Genomic DNA, 17,355 nt, shown 5'->3' on the forward strand with positions numbered 1-17,355 from the left:
GATATCTGAAAAGTACATTGGACTTTTGTCTAGTATTAGAACCTAGTGATAACAAAGAACCAAGACTTACATGTTACGCAGATGCGGATTGGGCTGGAGATACTTCATGCAGAAAAAGTACCTCTGGTTATATTTTTCTGTTAAATGACTGTCCAGTTTACTGGTACACTGGTAAACAAGAATTGGTAGCCACTTCAACCACAGAAGCGGAGTATGTCTGTTTATCTAAAGCTGCAAATAACCTTATATGGTTTAATGATTTAATTTCAGATGTTTGGAAAAAACCTGCTTTGCCTTTTGTTATGCATGAAGATAATAAAGCAGCCATTGAAATATCTAGATCCGATGCCATTGGACAAAGATCCAGGCATATAGATATAAAATTTAAGCATGTGAGACAACTGTCCCAAGATGGATTTATCAAAGCAGTACATTGCGATACCTCTGAACAATTGGCTGACATATTGACGAAGCCTTTACCTTCTAAACAGCACAAATACTTAACTTCTAGATTGTATGTATTATATTGTCCTGAATCTGAATGTAATTGGTGTTGTATAGCGAACCGGCATTTAGAGGGGGATTTGTCAGATGTAAATGCCTTATTCCCTAATGTGTAAATAATGTATATATGGGATATCAGGGGTTAACTTATTCTTTGTTTCCTAATGTATTCATAATTCACCACTCCTACTCTTGGCTCCACCCTTTGTATATATAAGGAGCCACCTTCGCCATTTTCCTTGCTTCTGTCTGTGAATATTCAGTGAATATAGAATGCCTACTATAATTAAAGAGAAATATATTTGAATCTCTAACTCTATATATTATTATTGAGTCTGATCCTAAAAATATTGCAACACAAATGACCAGCTGTCTGCAAGGAATATAAATTCTTCCATTCCCCACTATACTGTCAGAGTTGAAGAAGCTTCTTGGATGAGAAGTGAAACGTCTTCAAAAAACCAACAAGAAAGTCAAGTAACAGTTGTCTCTTGAAAAAGCACCTTTGAAAAAGCCGAGCAACAAAGAAAAAGGAAAATGGAGGAGGAAAAGAAACAGCGATTAGAGGAGATGAAAGGTAAATGTGAAGAGTGCCTCTAAAAGGTGTTGCAGGCTTGGGAGCAAGTAGAGTAGTTAAGAGGAAGAAAAGAAAAAATGACTTGAACAAATGCTCAACATGAAGGGAAGAATGAGAAAGTCCGAAAGGAAAAAATGGCAGAAGGCAAAATTAGGAAAAGGGCAGTGGCTTAGAAGCTGGAAGAACTTGAAATCCGGCACAAGTAGGAGGAAGATGCCCGCAAACAGAGAGCACAGCAACTGGAGGAGGAAGAACATAGACATAAGGAATTGATGCAGAAGAGCGGAAGAACAAGAAAGAGCAAGAAAGATTGCAGAACAACACCAGGCTGAGCTGGAAAGAGAAAAAGAACTGTCTGCTGAGAGAGAACTGGAGAAGACGCAAGAGCAGGAAAAGATCCAGGCACAGCGAAGCATGAACAGCAAGGGGGAAAAAAAGGCTGCACATTTGCAGAGGGAGGTTTTACAAGCAGCTAAAGAAAAATGGAGGCCCAGGAAAGAAATGGAGGAAAAAGAGCAGGAGTTGCAGGAGCAACGGAAGCAAGAAGAGGAACTATTGAAAACAACTTCAGAGGCTCAGGCAAAAGTTGCTAATAAGCAACTGAATGTGACCATGAATATTGAGAACCCGCCTATCTGTAATTCATATCCAATGACACCTCAAGGCCCCAAACAACCCAAGATTGATCTAAATAATTATGGAATGCGTTTGAACAGTGATGATTCAACAGATGATGAGAGTCAGCCCCGCAAAACCATCCTGCTTCTGGAAATCAGCTAAATCAAGCAATCCTGCATCAGTGGTGGGTTTCAAATTTTTTACTACCGGTTCTGTGGGCATGGCTTGGTGGGCATGGCATGGCTTGGTGGGCATGGCTTAGTGGGCACGGCAGGGGAAGGATACTGTAAAATCTCCATTCCCACCCCACTCCAGGGGAAGAGTACTGCAAAATCCCCATTTCCTCCCAATCAGCTGGGACTTGGGAGGCAGAGAATAGATAAGGGCAGGGCCAGTCTGAATTTTTACTACTGGTTCTCCAAACTACTCAAAATTTCCACTACCGGTTCTCCAGAACTGGTCAGAACCTGCTGAAACCCACCTCTGTCCTGCATCAATATTATAATCCACCAAACACCAAAGCACTCTTTGGAGTGGTGAAGAGTCCAAGTTGGAAGAAATCTTTGATAAGAGCAAGCCTTGTTATTTCAAGAGCACAAGCTCCCCTTGGGAAGGTGGAATTCCCCACCTTCCCAAGGGGGCAAATCTGTGTCTTCTGCCTTCAAGAGGTTCTGATGCCTGTTCAGTCTAACGTGTGTCTGGTTATGTTTGTCAAAGGAGAAAATGAGTTGCTTTTTAATAGTGTTGTATATTCTTTTTTTATCCATATTAATAAATATTATACTCCTGTTTTTAAAAAAAGCACCTTTGGTACAACCATGACCTGGATGACTGAGAATCTCTAGACTGTTTTTTCCACTTATTTTAGGATTGTATCAAAGGCATCTATTACTATTGAACTTTGCTTTCTTTTGCTATAGTTATACTATTGCTATTTGCAAGTCTCTGTATTTTGTGATTTTTCTCCAGTTCTTTCTCTTTTTTTCTCCTGTTTCCAAGTACTACCACATCCACTGTCCAGACTTTTTGGGCATTATTATGGTTCATTGCACAGTCATCCTGATGTTCAACTGGATTTGGCATATTTATCCACTCATCAAGTGATAATGATAGAATTAGGCTTTGTGAACAAAGGATTGGCCTTGTTTCATGGTTTTGGGCAATTTATTTCAACCCATCCAGTTTCTTTTTCAGATGATAAATCACTAGAAACATTTTTTTTTACTAACTTTTGAGAGGTACTGCAATAGCAAATTCTTTTCTAAATTAGAATGTGAAAAACCTAGCAAATTAGTATAATGCTTAAGATTCTCTGCTACATAGTGAGTCTGCCTGCTGTAAACTAAGTGACAGCTGAAACAGAAAAGGTTTGATTTAGACATGGGATGGGCAGGTGATCTTGATATTTTACTGCCACTTTCTTTTTTTTTTTTTATTGCAAAAGTTTTACAATTACATTTTCACCCCTTTTCCCCCCCCCAACACCCACCCCAAACTTCCCAACCTCCCTAACCCTCCCCTCCCCCCCGGACTTCCACACAATATAGTCATATCAAGTAAAGAAACCCTCCTTAATATAAAACTTGTATAAAACTTGGACCCCTCCCTCCCCCTTATAATTTTTTTTCCCCTTTTCATTACATTAAAATATTTCTAATACATTATTTTCAAATGAAGGCTATTTGGTACTTCCTAGTTTGATATTTGTTCTGGATATATTCTATCCACTTTTTCCATTCCCATTCATAAGTCTCTTGTGAACAGTCTTTTAAGTATGCTGAAATCTTCGCCATCTCTGCAAAACTGGCCATCTTCAAAGTCCATTCCTCAATAGTGGGCAAAGCTTCATTTTTCCAGTATTTACCTATCAACAATCTTGCTGCTGTTATCATATGCAATATCAGTTTTGTTTCACCCAATGTAAAACCCTTAACTATACCCAATAAAAACAGTTGTGGAGAAAATTGAATTTTTTTCTTCAAAACATTCTGCATGACCCACCAAATTTTTATCCAAAAAGCCTTAACTTTCCTACAGGTCCACCAAACATGATAATATGTGGCTTCTAAACAATCACATCTCCAACATTTTGGTTGAACATTAGGGTACATACACGACAACTTTTTGGGATCTAAATGCCATCTATAAAACATTTTATAGAAATTTTCCCTCAAATTCTGAGACTGTGTAAATTTAACATTCTGAACCCAAATTTTTTCCCATGTTTCCAACATCACTGATTCTTCAAAATTTTGTGCCCACTTAATCATACAGTCTTTAACTAGTTCAGTTTCTGAATCCCTTTCTAGCAAAACATTATAAAGCCTTTTGATATGCATTGGACCTTTCTCTTTTATATGTCTAACCAGTTCTTCCTCATGCAACATAATACCAGTTTTTTGGTCCTCTTTCCATCTCGATTGTAGTTGATTATATTGTAGCCAAGTTAAATTAATCCCTTCAGCCAACAATGTCTGTAGTGTCTTCAGCTGCCATCTGCCCGCATCTGTAAAAAGAGCCTCTTTGTATAAAACGCCCCCGAGTGACATTATATTTGTATTCCACAAAATATGACCAAGATCCAGCCATAGCGGTATTTTATAATCCCATTTGGATCGGTGCTTCTTCCAAACTCTCATCAAAGAATCTCTAAGTATATGGCTTTTAAATACTTTATCAACTTTGTCGTCATAAAATAAGTAGGCATGCCATCCAAATTCAAGATCAAAACTTTCTATATTCAATATTCCAGCCTTTTTCTTTCCAAACCAATCACTTGTTAAAGTCAAAGCTGCTGCATCGTAATATAGCTGTAGGTTTGGAAGTTTAAGGCCTCCCCTTTCTGGAACATCTTGGATAATTTTCAATTTCACTCTTGGCTTTTTCTCGTTCCAGACAAACTTATTCACTCCAGTTTGCCACACTTTCAGTTGTTTATCACCTTTAAGCACCGGAATCATTTGGAACAAAAAAAGAAATCTTGGCAAAATGTTCATCTTAACTGCTGCTATTCTTCCAAGTAGAGACAGCTGCAGTTTTTTCCAAGTCTCCATGTCTTTCTGCACCTCTCGCCACAACACCTCATAATTATTTTGAAACAATTTCATGTTTGATTCTGCAACCTGAACTCCTAGATATTTTACCTTAGGTACAATCTCAAAACCTGCCCTCCTTTCAAGCTCGTGTTTATGATCTTGTGTCATGTTTTTAACTATCATTTCCGTCTTTTTTTGATTCAGTCTAAAACCTGAAACTTTATCATAGTCTTGTATAATGTCCTTCATCAGGATGATTGATTCCATTGGTTGTGCTAGGGTAACAACCAGATCGTCTGCAAATGCCTTTATTCTGTAATCCTCTTGCCTTATCATTATACCTTTCAAGATATTAGAGTCCCGTATTGTGTTTAGCAAGACTTCTAGTGTTAAAATAAATAAGAGTGGGGACAACGGACATTCTTGTCTTGTTCCTTTTTCAATTTTAAACTCTGTTGTCAAACTTCCATTAATGATAATCTGTGCCTTTTGCTCTTGATAAATTGCTGAGATCGTCTGTATAAATTGATCCCCAAAGTCCATCTTTTTTAAAGTCTTTAGTAGAAAATTCCAATCCACTCTATCAAAGGCCTTCTCTGCATCCAAAAAAACCAGCACTGCAGGGATCTGTTTATTCTTCTCAAGATATTCCAATAAATCTATTACTTGCCTTACATTATCCTTCATGTATCTGCCCTCGATAAATCCCGCTTGATCATCATGAATCACCTTTTGAATTACTGGCATCAACCTGTTGGCTAATACCTTCGCATAAATTTTATAGTCTGTATTCAGAAGAGAAATTGGTCTATAATTCTCTGGTTTTTTAGGACCGGCTTGCTCTTTTGATATCAGAGATATAAAGGCTGTTGTCCATGATGGGGGTATTTTACCCACTTGTTGAATATTACGAAATAAATCTCTGAGTTGTTCCACCATTTCAGCTTGCAAAGTTTTATAATACACTGCTGTCAAACCATCCGTTCCAGGAGCTTTAGCTGTTTTTAATTGTTTAATTGCTACTATTATCTCCTCCTCTGTTATAGGATAATTCATTCTTTCCTTTTGTTGATCAGTAATTTTTGTAACTCTTTTATCATCTAAGTATTTTTCTATAAGTCCATTCTGCACCTCCTCTTTAGCATATAGTTTAGAATAATAGTCCACAAAAGCTTCTTTAATTAATTTTTGTTGAAAAATTTCTTTCCCTCCAATATCAATACTATCAATAGTCCGTATACTCTGTTTTTTCCTCAGTGTGTAGGCCAACCATCTGCCCGGTTTGTTAGCATTACAAAATGTATTATGCTTCGCATATTGTAAGTTTGTTGCAACTTGTTCCGCCATAAGCATTTGAAATTGGTCTTTCAAGAGTTTTATAGCACCACGTGTTCTTTCATCTGTTGGATTTTTAATAAGTAGCTGTTCTTTATTCTTTATTTCTACTTCCAGTTCAGATCTTTTCTTTTGTCGAATCAGTCTATGTTTAGAGTTCATGTGAATAAGCACCCCTCTCATATATGCTTTGCTTGCATCCCACACAATTTCTATTGGGGTACCAAAATTCTTTCAGGTGTTTCTTAAGTTCTATTGTATTTTTTTCATACCTGAACAAGTTCTCATTTAATCTCCAAGAGCGTCTCTCAGTCTTATCTATCTCAATTTCTATCCATACTGGGCTATGGTCAGTCAAAGTTCTTGGAAAAATCTTTGTTCTTTTTGTCTTAACAAGTAGATCATCTGACAACAAAATGAAATCAATCCTAGAGAAGGATCTATGTCTATCTGAGAAGAAAGTATAATCCAGTTCTTTTGGGTTGTGTATTCTCCAAATATCTTTTAATTCCAAATCTTCTTTCATATCGAAAAAAGTCTGAGGTAACCTAATCCTGGACTTCGCCGAACTCCTTTTATCTAATTTAGAGTCAATTACTCCATTCCAATCTCCCATGATTAAAATAGATCTATAGTCCCATTGCAGTATTTTGATATGTAACATTTTATAAAAGTGATCCTGTTGTTGATTGGGAGCATAAATTCCAATCAAAAGAATTTGGCTATTTGTTGTACGTAATTCAATTGCTACAAACCTACCATCTTCATCTGCTTCTATAATTTTAGCCATAAATTTTTTATTTACATAAATAACCACCCCATTCTTTTCTTGTAACGTTGAAGATATAAAATGTGTTCCTAATTTGGGGTTTATCAAATATTTTTGATCTTGAACTGTAATATGCGTTTCTTGTAAACAAATTATATCATTATTAAATTGTTTCAAATATGCAAATAGTTTCTTCCTTTTCTGTGCTGAATTAAGCCCATTCACATTCCAAGATAAACACTTAAGCGTCATCTTTATCTTTCTGGAGCAAAGAGCAGAATAACCGAATATCTTCCGAAATCTTCGGTCTCGCTCCTCCCATGGCTCCAGTCTCTTGGGTAATAGTCTTAGCTCCCTTCTTATCTTGTCTTTCCTGTTTTTGCTTTTCTTTAAGTTGCTTAGATTTAGCTCGAGTTATACGTTGATCCTTAACTTCAATCATCCGAACCGGGTCCAAGATTGGAGAAGATTCCAGCAAAGGCTCATCCAGAAAGCCTCCTTCAGCGCCTTGCGTTTCTGGTTCCTGCTTAGAGTGTTCTTGCAGTTCTTGTTGCGGTTGCTTCTCATCACTCCCCTTGATCTCCAACACTGTGGACGTACGTGGAGATGGTGTTCTTTCTTTAAGAATAGTAGTGTAAAAATGCTCCGCCTTCTCCACAGTATTCAATCGTTATCTTTCTCCCTTGTATCTCAGAATTATGCCAGTTGGGGCGTCCCACCGAAATGGTATCTGTTGATTTTGTAATTCTTTAACAAGAAAGCCAAAGTCTTTTCTGGTTTTCAACATCTTAGGTGGTAATTCTTTGTACACTCCAATTTGTGAGCCCCCCACTTGCACAGAGGTATAAAAGGATTTTTGCAGATGTCATTTCTTATTGCTCTATCTGTAAAATACATGACCACATCTCTAGGCAATTGTCTTTGTCTGGCCACCGAAGAATTCACTCTGTAAATTTTATCTATTTTGTGCAAAACCAGATCAGGATTAATTTTTAAAATTTCAGCCAAAGCCTCAGAGCAGATCTGTCTCAAATCCTGTCTATCATCTTCTTGAATTCCTCGAAGCCGTATAGCGAATTCCATTGCCCTGAATTGTAACATAACAATTTCGTTTTCAACTCTCTGCACTTTATCATCTACATCATAAATTTTATAATCATTATCTTTCATCTTAACATTGACTTCTGATTTAAATTCTTCAACTTTGGAATCAACTTTGATAATAAATTCTGCCAGGCCAGACGCCACTTCTGATATTTTTTTGGTCACCTTATTTTGATTCTGTTCCACCATATCTTTAATTTCATTAATTTCCTGCGTAATTTCCTGTTGAAACTTTTGAAGTTTGTTATCTATTTCCTGTTGGGATTTTTGAAATTTATCATCCAGAATTTTTGAAATAAATTCTTTTAAATCTCCCACATCAAAATCTTTTTTCTGAGTCTGTATCTGTTGTGCAGGGGGAAGCTGCGTTTCATGCTTATGTGTGGGGGATCCCCCCCTGTTGCCTTCACTTCCTGCTTCTTTGAGGCCATCCTGCCACGTAAGCTAGTTTTTCTGAAAAGGGAAGTTCTTCTTCCTTTCCCACCTCCACAAAGATTTCTGAAAAAGTCCCCCAGATTTAGTCAGATGAAGACTGAAATAGAACAAAATCAGGGGAGGAATTTTTCTCTTGTTTCTCTTATTACGAATGAAGCAACTTTGTAGCAACTTAAAAACTTTGTAACAAGGCAAGATAGGTTTGCTAATCCACACTCGCAGGCTTGTTAACTCTAAAGCTGAGCGCCATGTTTTTTCAGTTCACTTTCACTCATCCACATTTTATCTCAGATTAAAAAACCAACAAAACTCTAATACTTGCGATTCCGAGTTTCTGGGTTCAAGTAATTTTCACTGATTATTGAGGCTGGTTCCTTGCGCTTTGAAGTTTCCTGCAGCCGGCTTGTTCTGCGAGAGCAGACTTGTCCCACGCCGCCCGGAGGTTCAGCAGGTTGAACGGGAGCCGTTCCTGTTCCCTCCCCAGAAACACTTCCTTGGGGGGTTACAGGGGCTCGACCTGTGCCCTGCGATCTCTTCTTCAAAAATCCTAAGGAATTTGAAGTTTTCAAGCCGCTTCTCAGTCGCGAAGCGGCTCTACAGGCGGCGGGGCTGGCGGCGCTTCAAAAGGCACCGCCGTCGCCGAAGATGAGGAAACCGGAAGTCCCTGCCACTTTCTTGTACTGTCAGCACTGATATAATTTCAGATCTGTTTAAATAAGACATCAATTCTGAGCATGTGTTAAACAACTGAAACTGATTTGCACATATTCTTTCTTATCTGCCACACTGATGTTTCACCTAGTCCTTTTGTTAACTTGCTAGCAAAAAGATTCAAAGGATGAGTTACAGATGCTTTTTTACTAAGCATTCAGTGTCCTTAACTCTACGAAGTTGCTCAGTTAAGTATATAACTGCTGCATTTTTTACTTCTATTCATTTTCTCCCAGTTGAGCTTTTCTCAGGATTTTGGGATTGTTTGAGACCCCATCACCTTACAATATGCACATGGAAGAGACAAGTATGATTATGTTACACTAAAGGAAGATTTGTTTATAATTATGGGAAATCGATTATAATTATGAAAACACACTGATAGGCTTCAATTAACTCTAAGATAATTCTCTGTAAGTATATATTGAGACAATTGACTATCCTGATTGTTTATTTAGGGTTAGGGTTAGGGATAAGAGGCTAAGTACAATATGTTGTTGGTTGGATTTTATCAGTCTTCTATGAGCCTTCCAGAAGGATTTTGCATAATCTACTATTCCTAGCTTTTATTCCCTCCAAAAGTAACTAAATCAGCGCATAAACATGGCATGGCATTCCCCAAAAGAGGTGAATTCTTGGTTTTTTAAAATTAAACATTTACAGTAATATGGAATGTTCACACACAATAAATCTATGGCAAATTTTGAACTGCATTGGATCACAAATATTGTTTTCTAAATCCTATTATAGAACAATTTCATCCAGCAGTCCCAACACTGATTTTATGTCCACTGTTGACATTTGAACTCCTGCCAATTCTTCAGTTGTATCACTAAGGAAAATGTCAAAGCTATGGAAACCTTAGGTATGTTCATTTTGCTGACAATGGACTCTATTTGTAAGATTGGCAGTGTGCCCTTAAAGCATATCACTTTTCCATTATGTGCAAAGTATTTTAATCTTGATCTCTAATCACCCATAATAATAATATTTACTGCAGCACTGAATCTCAGGACCCATTATTAAGCCATTCATTCTATTATCAAATGTCTCTTTTATTCTAGGAGCACCAGAAGTTATTATGCCTTAAGATTTTCTAAAATAAAAAGTCCTCATTCTATATTTCAGTTCTTGACTTACCAGCAAAACCAATTTTGGATTTCACTCCACAATCAATATTTTTATTTTGCTCTAATGGGTTTGCTTCCAAATAACTTGCTGTGATCTGTGTAATGTACCATGATGTAATCATTCATAGTTTGACTTCCCTTCAATTCATAGTAACATTCCTGCAGCAAAGATGTGGGTTAGGCATTAAATATCAAACTATTATTTGTATGTTATGTATGCTATGAAACTGGTGGAGAAATTTGTTTCGTTCTCATGTACAGGCAGATTTACCCAATTCATAGTCCCTAAGCTCTATGTGTAGGGACGCGGTGGCTCAGTGGCTAAGATACTGAACTTGTCGATCAAAAGGTCGGCAGTTCAGCAGTTCGAATCCCTAGTGCCGCATAATTGTCCCAGCTTTTGCCAACCTAGCAGTTCGAAAGCACGTAAAAAATGCAAGTAGAAAAATAGGGACCATCTTTGGTGGGAAGGTAACAGCGTTCCTTTGGCGTTTAGTCGTCCTGGCCACATGACCATGGAGACGTCTTTGGACAGTGCTGCTCTTCAGCTTTGAAATGGAGATGAGCACCGTCCCATAGAGTCAGGAACAACTAGCACATATGTGCGAGGGGAACCTTTACCTTTTAAGCTATATGTGATGTATATGTTATATATCCTACATGCTAAAATTCACATTTTCAAAATTTTGGATTCAACCACAATTCAAAAAAAAAAAAAAGTATGCATGACTTACATAAATATTGGAAACATATACAAAAAAAGATTTCAGGAAAAATGGATTGCAAAAGGCATGTGCATTATGCAATAAAATTGACATGAAGGAAAATGAGTATGAAAATATGTGCAGTTATTCAGGCTCATACTTTTCCACAAACTGATATAAAATGGAATTTAAAATGAACAAAATGCTGGAATAAGAAGAGATTAAATAAAATAGAAAAAAATGAAGCTGATATATTTGACTAACCCTGGTACATAATACTATGCTAGATTTTGGAATTATCTACCTCTGAAATTGAAATAGAATGCAGGTCAATATATATCAGGATCAGAAATAGGAATATAGATAGATAGAATCTATCATCATCCATCCATCCATCCATTATCTATCCATCTATGCATTTATTAATCTATCCATCTATTCATCTATCTTCCAAGCCCAGCAAGCAATTTGTCTGTCAAGCCCTAAAAGGTTAAATCAACGAACACGATTAAGAAGTACAAATACTGAAATAGGATTTGCCACTGTGGGGCCCTTTTATTCTAAACCTAAACTAAGAAATAATCTCAAATAATTGCTGAAAAGGTCATTCACTGCAAACAACGTTTATTGCAATCATCACCATCATCATCAGAAAAAATGTATTTCTGTGTTCATTGCTTCAACTATCATAGTGTTGTAATTAATGAGCCAAACAGTTATAAGTATTTGGGAGGACCATAAATTATTTTGATTTATGTATCTTTCCCATGCTTGACAAATATGTGTTCTTTTATATTTTTAATCCCACCAAGTCATATTGAAAAGTTACAGGTATATGGTTAGTAAAAATGATACAAATTTCTTCTTGCTGCATATCATTTATCAAAAGCTGCTCTGTGAAGAATACGAAAACCGGATGTAGGTTAATTGCATCTGAAGCAGCTCTGCCTTGTGGAATATCCTTCCTTTTGAGGTCTGGCAAAGCCCCCACTCTCTTCTGGAACCTAACTCTTCTGGAGTTAGGCTGGAACCTGAAGATGGTGCTGTTGGTTACCTCAGAATCGAATTGTTATGATACCAGCTTTCTGATTTTATTGCTTCCTTAGTGTTTTGGTTTTCTATTCCTGCTGTGAGCAGTCCAGAGTTGTTTCTCATAAGATGGGTGGTCATGGAAGACAAATGAATGAAGATTAAAAATGCTAAGATAAACTGGCATTTTGCTTTGTATCAACTTGTTATTGATGGATTAACTGATTTACTGATTCTACAGTGCATACATAAATTCAGATCAGACAGGGAGTCTAGCTTATACTTAAGAAGGTTCTATGGACTTTTAGTGGCTACAGGTACCAGGTTGCTTACTCTTACACTAATGAAATAATATTAAGACCACAGTGTTAGATTTAAAAATGTACTATACACATAGATATTTTGTGCAGCAGATTCTCTATTCATCAGCTTCCAAGGCACCTGTAACATGAGCTATTAGTGTAGTGGTTAAGGCATCAAAGCAAAAACCAAGAGATATCTTAGCCCGAAAGCCAGTTATGTTGACCCATTTTTTTCAGATTTAGAAAGAATGCGAGGGCAAACCCCTTCCAAAGTATGCTTCCAAGAAAACTGCAGAGGGAAATTGCCAGGAGTCAACTAACTTGAATGCATAAATAAAATTTTGTTAGCAAAGCACCGTACAGATCTATCTCAGAGATATATAAATGAATCAATCTCTGAAAAAAGACAAAAGGACTCAATAACACATTAAGAAAAACTCTAGCCTTCTAAATGTAATTTGATGGTTTCATTACATAGATATTAAAATTGGCTCAATAATAGTTCTCATTTTAAGAAAGATTTTTAATTAAGTATCCAATGAATAGTGAAACATGACCACTTTCCACTTACCCAGTGTCTTCTTCCTGTTGTAGCAGAAAAAAATATTGTGTTATTTGTGTTTTCATATGACTTCAAAGTACAATTGACTAGTATTCATTGGGATTCAAGGGCTAACGCAATTCTTAGGAGTAAGCTATAAGGCTATGCAGAATCTTCGATAAGAACTAAAATTATATTTGCCACCTTCCTCTGCCAGAAGGAATTTCATTATAGGAAAGGCATGATTGATGTTATTCAAATAGAGATAGTTCAACAGGCATAATTATCAACCTATCTCTCTGTGATGAAAAAATAAAGATAAATTTTCCTGAAGAAAATTTAGAAAAAAACACAGAACATAAATTAAGACCATAAATAGTAAATAAGGATACTGAAAGTTTTGATTCAAAATGTTGACTGTTTTGCTAATTATATTTTTAGCTGCTTGTCTAAAAAGCCATCTGGGAGAATGTTTGCTTTTACATATGGATATTTACTAAAGACTATGAATTGCCTTTGACTGAATACTGACTCTTACTTGGTAAAATTATAAAAACATGGTGTTTTTCTTTCAAAAAGTAAACTGATTTTAAAGCTCCATAAACCTATTACAATATTGATTTCAGCTTTGGGAGAATGCAGAGCTTTCTATATTATTTTCTGACATCCAAAGGAACAGCAGGAGTGGAAATTGGAATGGATGGATGGATGGATGGATGGATGGATGGATGGATCGTATGAATTTAAGAATGATGGCGATTCTATTTTTGTTCTTTTCCTCCCCTTAGATTGGAAGATTTTCCATGCAATTCCTTAAACTTCCATTTAAGTTTAGTATCTGTAGAAGTGTATGTTAAATTGAGCAAAGATTGTGGAGTTTGTGGGAGGTTGGTAGAAATAAATTATAATTGCAGCCAAAATAATCATAGAATTTCTTCTTTTTGAATAAATAAAAGATTTATTTCAATCCTTAGAGCTGATGCTATTCAGCGAATAGTAGAGGCTAAAGCAATGTAACCCATATTAGCCATTTTGGAATGCTAATAATTTTTAAATTATTCTCAAATGATAAAGAAGAAGAAAAATATTGCTAATCGAGACAGCCTAACAGAAACAGAAATAAGTTGTATTCAGTCCTGGTTTTTTTTATCTCATTATTTGTTCCCATCACTTTCTTTCTTCCCTTTTCTTTCTATTTGTCACAGCCCAACTAGATGTCATACACCTCATAGCCCCTCATGGCCTCATGGCTGTTTTCCTTCTCAGTTATTTTTGTAAATCACTTTAGTTTTCTAAGTCTAAGCAGTCCTTTCCCCAAATGACTCACCTTTGGGACAAGCATTAACAAGATATGTTATTTCTTGTTGTTATTTCAGAAAGCTGACATAATCAGCTTCCTTGATAATATGTAATCTCTCACACAAATCTGATTTATCTTGCAGCTTTAAGAGTGTTTAAAGAGAATATTGTTTGGTCTGCATTTTTAAGCACTGTTGTTATTGTTCACTTATTCAGTCACTTCTGACTCTTCATGACCTGATAGATATCATCTTGTCATATTTCTCAGACTCATATGTGAAACAACATTGCAACTTTAGCATCATCTATCATTCATGTGCAATTCTCTGTCCTTTATTATAACAGACAGTTACTATCCTGTGGATTTGCTTCCCAGCAGGAATTCAAGGAAAGAAGGGGTTGAATCTTGCTACCATCTCAGTTTACCGAGCAGACACAACTGTTTGTTTCCATTACAAAATGAATTGTTTTTTTCCGTGCTGTGCAAGCCTTTCGCTCATTACTTTACAAGATGAAAAAAAGAAAAGAATACATATTCATTTGTAGGCACAGTTAATGTGTCATTGGAAATAAAACCTCTTGCAAAAGTAATATGCAATTTCCCATCTTCATGTTAAAAAATTGTAGCAGATGACTTGGAAGCTGCAGTGTGAAAGACGAATGTGGAAATGTCAGTGTCTTGAAAGATGGACGGGATGCTCAAATAAATAGGAATTGTCAGCATACTCGATAATGAATAATAGTAACTTTTTAGCCCATATTGCAAGCAACATGAAGAAAAGGAAAATAGAAACATACAGAACAGTAGATAGGACAAAGATAAGGTCTTCCAGGTGTTTGCTACATTCTTCCCTAGTAGTTCGTAGGAATTAAGAAGTCAAAATTGCTCTTGGCAGAAAGTTTGAGAAAGAGTTTCAGAGGAAAAGCAATTAATAATTGGGAGAGAAGCAATAATTCTGGATAGTGTAGTTTGGCCCCTGGCCAGGATAAAGAATAGAATTATTAGGAAATTAAGAGAAATATTGCAGTATAAGTGAAAATGACAGAGCTCATCCCATGCATCTCCAATCTAAGAACTTACTGCTGATCACCATAGATGGTATTAAGTTCTAAAATAATTGGAGGGTACAGTTTGCCTATTTCAGAATATTTCTAAGCAGTCTAGAGCCAAAAGTAGAAGAGAATGGCATTTATAGCCTTTCTCAATCGTCAGTGTACATATGCACATATTTGTTTACTACATTAAAGAAGATGGAAGATAAGTGTTTCTTGATATAACATTAATGAAGTAGAATATTTATAGTCCATATTTCAAAGCCCAGATAGAAAACCACTGCACATTTTTAGTCGGTCATAATTGATTTAGTGAAAATTATTTCCAGCTCTTTGAAGAAGGCTTTAATACCGGCAAAAGTGGAAGAAAAGAGGAAACCAGCATCAAAGTGGATAAACTCAATTATAGTGAAAATAGGTGCACTGTTGGAATGCTTGAAGGATCAGATCAGGGACAGATTGTCATGGAAAAATCTAAGTATGTGGTCACTAAAAATCAGCCCTGATTGATTGCACATCAATCAATCAATCAATCAATCAATCAATCAAATAAAAATAAAGGTTTCACCCAAAACAGATAAGACATGGCTCACAAAATGCCAATAATATTCAAATAATTCATTATTATTGTTTTCCCAAAATAGCTGCTCCAGGTTTTATTAGCTTTCTTAAAAATATGGAGTATTACAAGTTTATAAAAAGGCGATCTCAGCTGCTTCTCATCTACAAAGATAAGTGTGACTGTTTCCCCAGAACAAGGAGCAAAGAAAATATTTAAAGGAGGGAAAAGAGTTAACTCGGCTCATTTAGATGCAGCTCTGCCTCTCAGCTGCTTCATTCCTGTCCCACAGTAGCATGTTATCTTAACAGGATATTCATGACAGGGGGGGAAAATACAATAGTATGTCAATCTTATTCTGGCTGCAACATGCAAGTTATGTGATTAACATAATTCTGGGGCTACCCAAGAAACAAAGGAGAGTATAACAATAACTATTAGTAGATACCACAGATATTAGCAGACACCGTTGTTTACCAAATATGACACGGTAACATATAAAAAAAAAGTATGATAAAATGGATAAAATATTTGAAAGCAGTCATTCTGATGGTTACCAAATGGATTATTTCCTCCTACATCTACTCCAATCAATATTATCAATAGGTAGCAGAAAGAGAAACAATAGAATTCAGCATGGAGCTATCATTTTCAATGACAATTTTTTACTGTCTATCTTGTCTTTTAATCTATTAACGAAGAAAGGAATTTATATTGCTAATGTATTTACAAATAAACTTGAAAAATATGAAGCAATCAGAAAATAAGGAGGGACTTTCAGTAGGACAACAGAATTTGAAACGCTTGTACACAACCAAGTTCATTTACTAGAATGTAGGTATAAACTTGAAAACTATGATAAAATGGATGCAAAATTTGAGAGCAGTCATTCTGACAGACCAAAGAAAAGACAGTAACAGTAACGGAGTTGGAAGGGACCTTGGAAGTCATCTAGTCTAACTCCCTGCTCACGCAGGAGACCTATACTAGGGATTTGAACCGCCGAACTGCCAACTTTTCTGATCAACAAGCTCAGCATCTTAGCCACTGAGCCACCTAGTCAGGTTAACTTTTAAAAAAAATCAATACAATTTATTCCAAACTAGTTTAAGAGAAAATTGCTATATACTATAGGTAGAATACCATATAACTCTATTTACAATTGCCAAGATAGATCAAGCATTTAACAGAAATGTTGGAAACACCATAACTAGAAAGGATATGAGCTGCAGTGCTACAGTGGTTAGAGTGCAGTAATGCATGCTACTACTGCTGACTGCCAGCTGTCTGGAATTTGGCAATTCAAATCTCACCAGCCTCAATGTTGAGTCATCTTTCCATCCTTCCGAGGTGGGTAAAATGAGGACCCAAATTGTTGAGGGCAATATGCTGACTCTGTAAACCGCTTAGAGAAGGCTGTAAAGAACTGTAAAGCAGTATATAAGTCTAAGTGTTATTGCTATTGCTATCATTTTAACATAACATTAAATAAATAAATAAATTCATCTGAACATTGGTTTTTAGGGCTAAAAACCCAACAATTACTAATGTTTGATACAAAGTTCAAATATCTAAACTGTGGTCCATGGTTGGATATAGAAATAGAAGAGAAGGATATAAAATGTACTTTTTGTCTTTCATTATGTTTTC

At 36.1% G+C, this 17,355-nt stretch overlaps 1 pseudogene; it reads left to right on the top strand.

The window, feature by feature from the left end:
* Positions 1 to 2,374, top strand: part of LOC117664051 (uncharacterized) — a 31,409-nt pseudogene extending 29,035 nt beyond the window's left edge.
* The last annotated feature ends 14,981 nt before the right edge of the window (positions 2,375 to 17,355 follow it).

This window comes from Pantherophis guttatus, chromosome 5 (genome assembly GCF_059756535.1).
Source record: "Pantherophis guttatus breed Tessera chromosome 5, ASM5975653v1, whole genome shotgun sequence".
Classification (NCBI taxonomy): Eukaryota; Metazoa; Chordata; class Lepidosauria; order Squamata; family Colubridae; genus Pantherophis; species Pantherophis guttatus.